Here is an 8,095-nt window from a genome sequence, read left to right on the forward strand (position 1 = left end):
CGCAGCAATGAAGACTCAACACAGCCAAAAATAAATTAATTAATAAATAAATTAAATTAAAAAGAACATGAATAAACACGTTTATTTAGCGGCAAGAAAGAGGGAAGGTGACGTGTTAGCTGTAGACAAAAGAAAATTTTATGATGGGATCATTTCCGCTCATTTCGAGATCACAGAATATAGGCTGTGTCTGAGTGTACATGTGAATTAGGGAGAGTAAATGGAGGAAGGCCCATCTTTCACCCAATATTATAATGAAAACAGAAACATGGGTCATACATTATGAATCTCCCGTGAATTCATGCTTGTGTGTGTGTGTGTGTGTGTGTTTAAGCTGGCCTATTTAAATGCCATTAGAAAAGTCAACATTTATATTTACTTTGAACAGAGAAAAAGAAGTCTGAAAATTGATAAACAACCTTTAATATATAAAGATGGGTTGCCAAGAAAGATGATGGGATTTCATTTCCTGGAGATGGTGAGATAAAGTGATGCATATTCTCTACTGGTTTGGGCTGGGCAAAGACTGCTTAGAAGCAAAAGGACCACTTCAAGGTTTAAACTTTTAAAATGAGAATGGAGCTTGACAAGAGAAAGTATTTTTCATAGAGAGGAAGACATCCCATTACATTTTCTTCACAGAGGTTACGTTTATCTTTGAACTTGGGTCAGCAGCATATTAGAGCACCCAGTGCTCCTATGTGCTTTCATACAAGTATAGGCAGCAGGACCTCCTGAGGCTTGTTATGGGTGACCCTGGTCCACATTTGGGTCCTGGGGTAACTCGGGGCCAGCCATGTGTATTTCTCTGGGAAAGCTAGTCCTCTGGCTCCCTTTTAAACTGATATTCTTTTTTTTTTTATTTTTATTTATTTATTTATTTATTTTTGGCTGTGTTGGGTCTTCGTTGCTGCGCACGGGCTTTCTCTAGTTGCGGCGAGCAGGGGCTGCTCTTCGTTGTGGTGCACGGGCTTCTCATTGCGGTGGCTTCTCTTGTTGCAGAGCACGGGCTCTAGGCGCGCGGGCTTCATTAGTTGTGGCATGCAGGCTCAGTAGTTGTGGATCGTGGGCTCTAGAGCACAGGCTCAGTAGTTGTGGTGCACGGGCTTAGTTGCTCCGCGGCATGTGGGATCTTCCCAGACCAGGGCTGGAACCCGTGTCCCCTGCATTGGCAGGCGGATTCTTAACCACTGCGCCACCAGGGAAGTCCCTAAACTGGTATTCTTTATAAATCTGTGCAGTGTTTATTAAGAGGAGAGGCTGAGCCCCGGATGGTGGGGTGGGCAGGAAGGGGGGGCCAACCAGAATGAAGGAAGGTTGCAACACGCAGGGTCTCTCCTGTTGCCCCAGCAAACCAGCAATGGCTGGAGCTCCCACATCCTTCCTTGGTTTTTTTAACGAAAGCCCAGATGGCCCTCGATGGACTAGCTTCTCTAGTCAGCTCTGGGCGACTAGGTTAGCCTTTACTAAATGGTGGTCCCAGCATCACTATGTGAGAATCACCTGATTCCTGAACCCATGCTGGACCTACCGAGGGAGTGTCTCTAGGTACAGGGCTGGGACATCTGCATTTTTAATGAGCTCTGCAGGTGACTCTGGCCGCACTACACCTCAGGACCCACTCCCTGAAGGCTGGGTTAGAATCAGAGGCACTTAGAGAGCCCCAGCTCCCCCAGGTATTTGGCTGTCAAGCGCCTCCTCAGACGTGCAACCCTGTTTCAGGGATGATGGAGGAAGATGCGGTTCTACACCCACGCCTCGGTCTTGCTCCCCAGCACCCACTCTGATTGAGCTGAAGTCCCCAGGGAGGGCCTATAAATATTCCATCTGCTCAGACTTTTTGCCAGACAGTGGAGTTTGCACCACCTTCCCACTACTGAGACCAAAATACCTCCTCTGGGCTTGCCTTCCTTGAGCTGCTAAGAGCCCTGTTTCTGACAACTGCAGTGCCCCAGGACCACTTGCCTTTTTCCATGGGGATTCCACTGCCCTTAGATGTCCTTTATGCAATTAGGATGGAGATAAATGTTTAATGCTGGAAAGAACCTTAGAGATAATCTAATCTACTCCATGGTTATGTGGAACAGATGCAAACAGATACACAGAAAAAGAAGCAGGGAACAAAATTCTGAGTCCTCACAACGGGCTAGAAATGTGCGGTGCTAGATTTTCAACCAGTTTTGTCATCAATATTTTTTTTGCAACAAACTTTCGAAGGATGGCATCATATCCATTTGTTACAGATACAGAAGTCGAAACTCAGAAAATTAAAGAACTTTGCAAAGTTGTTCAGTTAACAGGTAGTAGATCCAGGGTTGAATCCAGGTTCTAAAGAAAAGAACAATATTAGCTATCATTTATGAAGCACTTACCATGTGTTGGGCATAGTTCCAAGCACTGTATTTTTACTAACTTATGTAATACTGCCACAAAAACCTTGAGGTAGGGAGGAGTATTATGCCCCCTTTTCCGGGGGACGCAGGCACAGAAACTTGCCTGGGGACACCCTGTTAGTAGATGAGGGAGCCCTGACTCTAGTGGTCTATCCAGAATCAAGTAATCAGGGAAGGTAGTTATTGCCCGGATAGGAGATCAACAGACCTGAAATAATGATTGGGAGGAAGGGACAGATCTGGGAACCCCTTCTGACGATCTCTGGATCACCTGTCTGGATGGGAGGTGTGGGGAGGAGTGAAGACAGCGCTCCCTTTTCTTGCCTCCTCGGGGAACTAAGTCAATGGTGACACCATGAGCTGAGACCCAGAACAAAGATAAACCAGCATCACATTTATGTTCTTGGTTACATAGCTGGCATCTGGCTACTTCTACAGCTTCCCTGTGAAACATAAGAAGAAGAATCACCTGTCCTCATTTTCTACCTAAAAATGTATTGACTGGTCGATGATAAGAACCACTCAGTGGAATCTGGAGCACTGTCTGCCTGATTTCCTATCCACAGGGCCGTGAAGTAGTAAGCGTATTTGTAGCTTTGGGATGGCAGTACATACAATCCCTTACTCGATTCACTCGTAGTTGAGAATTATCCTCCGGCCGCCACTATGAGTTGCTGTCAAGGATCCCATGGTGACGAAGACAGCCCCGGTCCTCTTCAGGGAGCTTGTGTTCAGGTGAGGGAGATAGGCAATAAGAAAGGAATGAAAGCTTAGCCCGTGAAAAGTACTATACAGATAACGGGGGTGACGTGGTACAGAACTTGCTAGCCCAGGGGCCGGGTGACGTGGGGACTTGTCAGACGTAAAAGGCGTCTGAGGTTTACTCCACGTGTGATGGGAAGCAATTGAGGAGTTTTCAGCGAGGCGCTGACGTGATGTTGTGCACGTTTTGCAGCTTCCTCTAAATGTCACTATATCCAGGGCAGGCTGTGAAGGCGGGATTGGAGGCAGAGAGGCTGGTGAGGAGGGGCAGAGGCCAAGGTCGGTGACAGCTGAAAGAAACGTGCAGAGATGACAAAGTAAGTGAGTAGAAACTGAAATATATCTGGGGGTGTAGCAGGCAGACCTGTTGATGGAGAGCGGTGGAGAGGAAAAGGGAGAAATCACGATGACCCCTGGGTTCCTGGTTTAAACGCTGGATAAATAAATCGTGCTGCTATTTACCAATATTGTGGCAACTGGACGAGGAATTAGTTGTTCTTTCTTTTTTTTGCGGTACGCGGGCCTGTCACTGTTGTGGCCTCTCCCGTTGCGGAGCACAGGCTCCGGACGCGCAGGCTCAGCGGCCATGTCTTACGGGCCCAGCCGCTCCGCGGCACGTGGGATCTTCCCGGACCGGGGCACGAACCCGTGTCCCCTGCATCGGCAGGCGGACTCTCAACTACTGCGCCACCAGGGAAGCCCTTTTTTTTTTTTTTTGAATTAGTTTTTTTTTCTGTAATAAATATTTATTATGAATCAAATCAAGTTACTTTTAACAAATACGTCTTACAAGCTTTTCTTTTTTTAAATATTTGTTTATTTTTGGCTGCATCGGATCTTAGTTGTGGCACACGGGATCTTTCATTGTGGCATGCGGGCTTCTCTCTAGTTGTGGCTCACGTGCTCAGTATTTGTGGCACAGGAGCTTAGTTGCCCCACGGCATGTGGGATCTTAATTCCCGGACCAGTGATCGAACCCGTGTCCCCTGCATTGGAAAGAGGATTCTTAACCACTGGACCGCCAGGGAAGTTCCCTACGAGCTTTTTGTTTAACCACAAAACTTAAAATCAAGTGTGCAATTGCTGGGAAATTGCACAAATATTTGTTGTTGAAAAAGTTATGTAGTTTTTTCAATTTGTCATTAAATATCAATAAACATAGATAAGAATTGTTAACACAGTAATAATAAACAGGTCAAGTACAGCTTTGCCTCACCTGGATGCTTTCCAAAGTGTCTCTTTGGTTATTAGGTTCTTGTGGAATTACTGAAACATAGATGTTTTATAACTTTCTTTTGTTTAACTTTCTGAGGTGGCAACTAATGGTGCACAATTCTTGATTTCTTAATGTATTTATGTTGGAAGAATTAGTTTATGCCTTTTTAATGTTTCTCATCACACATCATTGCATTTTCATTCATTTTAATTTTAAAGAAGGCTGGTTATAAGTTGAGGCTTCTAATATTTTTATTGAAGTATAGTTGATGTGCAACATATAAGTTACAGGTGTACAATATAGTGATTCACAGTTTTTAAAGGTTATACTCCATTTATAGTTATTATAAAATACTGGGTATATTCCCTGTGTTGTACAAGGTATCCTTGCAGCTTATTTTATACCTAATAGTTTGTACCTCTTAATCCCCTACCGCATCTTGCCTCTCTCTGCTTCACTCTCCCTACGGGTAACCACTAGTTTGTTCTCTGTGTCAGCGAGTCTGTTTCTTTTTCATTATATCCACTAGTTTGTTGTATTTTTTAGATTCCACATATAAGTGATATCGTGCAGTATTTGTCTTTCTCTGACTTATTTCACTTAGCATAATACTCTCCAAGTCCATCCATGTTGTTGCAAATGGCATTATTTCATTCTTTTTATGGCTGAGTAATATTCCATTATATATATATTCCTATATATATTGTAATATATAATATTAGATTAATATTCCATTATATACAATGTATAATATATGTTATATTATATTAATATTCCATTATATATATATATATACATATATATATCACATCCTCTTTATCCATTCATCTGTCAGTGGACACTTAGGTTGCCTCCATGTCTTGGCTATTGTAAATAGTGCTGCTATGAACATTGGGGTGCATGAACCTTTTCTAATTAGGGTTTTCATTTTTACCATTTTTTTTTTGATAAATACCCAGGCATGGAATTGCTGGGTCATATGGTAGTTCTATTTTTAGTGTTTTGAGAAACCTCCATACTGTTTGCCACAGCGGCTACACCATTTCACATTCCCACCAACAGTGTAGGAAGGTTGGAGGAGGAATTAGTTTTGAAGGTAGCTGATCATCAGACACACGTATGTATACGTATGTGCAAGCACGGTACCAGAGCTTACCAAAAAGCACTCTGGACTGGGAACTGAAAAGTCTGATTTGTGTCAGAACGTCATCACTACGAGCAATAACTTCTCGACACCTCATTATTTCCCGTCTGCAACATGGGGATGATTATATCTGTCTTCACCGCTTCAGAGGGTTGCTGAGAAGATAAATGAGATAGCGTTTAGGGAAGCACTTTGAAGTCTTGGTTGGACAAGAACTGTATAAATCCAAGCTACCAGTATCATGTCAGGGTGTGTTTATTTTTCATGTATCTGCTCAAAGTCACAGGGGCCATGAATATATCATGTGTACATTCTTTCCTTCAGGTTCAGTTCCCAGAAACGGTCAGGTGAACATGTTTTTCTTTCCCCAACTCTCCCTTCGGCTGTAGTATTCTCTCGACAGTATTCTGCAGTTATTAGCGTTGTTGAAAACTTTTTAAGGACCCTGGGAAGAAAGGATTTGGCCCAGTATAACTTTTCCCAGGTAATTCTTGGCTGATAAAGATAATGATGATACCTTCCTTTAAAAGAGATGTACAGGTTACAAAGAACAAGTGCACTGTCTCATAGAATCCTCAACAACAGTCTAAGAAAGGTATGATTTTTTTCCCCCATTTGACAGAGGAAAGATGACTCAAGAAGTTCAAGTAATTTGCCTAAAACTTCACTGTACAGTTGGAGTAATTAAAGCTAATCAAAGAGTTGCATTCTAAAAAATAGAGTGAATGAGCAGCGGGGATGTTGAAAGAACTGAGCCACGTCCCAGGTGACATTCGTCAGAGCTTCTTCCATCCTGGAACCCTGGACGCAGTCTCCAGGTCTTTGATAATGGGTGCGCGACTAGGCTTTTTCTGGTCCGGAGTTTCAAAAGCTGGACCATTCCACCCAGGACCTTGTGTACTCTTCTCTACATACAAACAAGCAACCAAAATAAGACCAAAATAAAGTAAATTTGTCCCTTGGTCTCCAGAGTCATTACCTGGTTAACTGTCAGCTTTCCCTTGGAGGACACAAAGAGCATTCAGGTTTGCTTGAGGTGACCTGTGAAAGAGGTCCTTGGGATGGTGGGGAGAAAACTGGACTTGGAATCCAGACATGAGGCTGAGTCTTGGTCCAACGTGGCTTACTGTGATGAGTGACCCTATTTGAGTTTTGGTTTTAATAAGTGTAAATGGCATAGAATAATGTTTACCTGTTTAATGTTTATCTGTTTACTGACCGTGACCTTCCAATCAGCCTCCCCTTCAGGCACGCAGTTGCAGGTGCAGAAGTTTATGGGCTAAGCAGTCACTTTCAGAGTGACTTGTTTGTGGATTACTGGATTAAAAATGCTCTATTCTGATCATTTCTTCCTTTGTCTTTCTCAACTCAAATGCATGTGTATTTGCTCACTTCTTTTTTTAATCAATGTTTTTAAATTGCAGTATAGTTGATTTACAACGTGGTGTTAATTCTCCTGTACAGCAAAATGATTTAGTTATACATATATATTCTTTTTTCATATTCCTTTCCATTCTGGTTTATCACAGGATATTGAATACAGTTCTCTGTGCTATATGGTAGGACCTTGTTGTTTATCCATTCTCTCTATATGTATTCGCTCACTTCTAATGGAGGGGAAGTGGGCTATCCTTTCTGGTACTCATACAGTAGGGCTGTGCACATATTCATCCATTAGCACAAAGCTAAAGAGGGAAGATGGACAGAGTTGCAGTGGGGACTACATGACCGCATCTCCAGCGTTGAGCAGGTGACTGCACACAGTGAGGGAGAGATAGCTGTAGTGTCACAGCGGGTCCTTACTCAGGTGATTCTCCTTTGTCTGCACTGGTTTCGCTGTGGCCCTGGCTGGAGACTAGACGCTCATAAACTCCCTTCAAATGGTCAGGCTGGTTAGAGGTCGGCCATTGGTTTCTCGAAAAGGCATATCTGTCACCCTTTCTCCTTATTTTCTGCACACCTTTGAGGAGGGTATTTGGGAAAACTTTTTGTTATGTGGATGGCAAATGCAAATAAAATGACAATTTTGAGATCAATGACAAATTTTTAACCTGTTTTACCTCTAAACTGAGGCTGAGAAACAAACCCCCAAACCTGTGGACAACGTGTTTTTCCAAAGGACCTTTCGGTTTACAGGTGTGTGCCTGGCTTTACAGGTGTGTGCGGGGGCCCCCCAGAGGCCGCGGGGCTGGTTCGGGCCACACGGGCCCCGGGCCAGGCTGACCCCCGGGTCCCGGGCGGGTAGGACGGGCCTCCGGGCCGGGCGTCCCGTCGACCCCGCCTTCCGGGTCCTGGGCCGGGTCCCGAGGCTCGCGCCCGGGTCTGTGTCCGGGGTACCCGGTGGCACCCGCTCCTATGCGGGCAGCGCGTCCCCACTCGGCCGCGCTCCCAGCCTCGGCGGCGGCCGCTCAGGTCCCCTCCCCCGTGCCCCCGGGACCTACCCTGGACCCCGGCAGCGCCCGGGCGCGGGAGGCGGGCGGCCGGCCTCCCTCCCCAGCCCGTCCTCCTCCTGCTCAGTCTCTACTCTCCGCCCTCCTCCTCCTCCCCTGCTCCTCCCGCTCCCCTCCCCTCCCCTCCCCT

The sequence above is a fragment of the Aethalodelphis obliquidens genome, unplaced genomic scaffold (assembly GCF_003676395.1).
Source record: "Aethalodelphis obliquidens isolate GAN/ISIS:26980383/991018 unplaced genomic scaffold, ASM367639v1 scaffold103, whole genome shotgun sequence".
Classification (NCBI taxonomy): domain Eukaryota; kingdom Metazoa; phylum Chordata; class Mammalia; order Artiodactyla; family Delphinidae; genus Aethalodelphis; species Aethalodelphis obliquidens.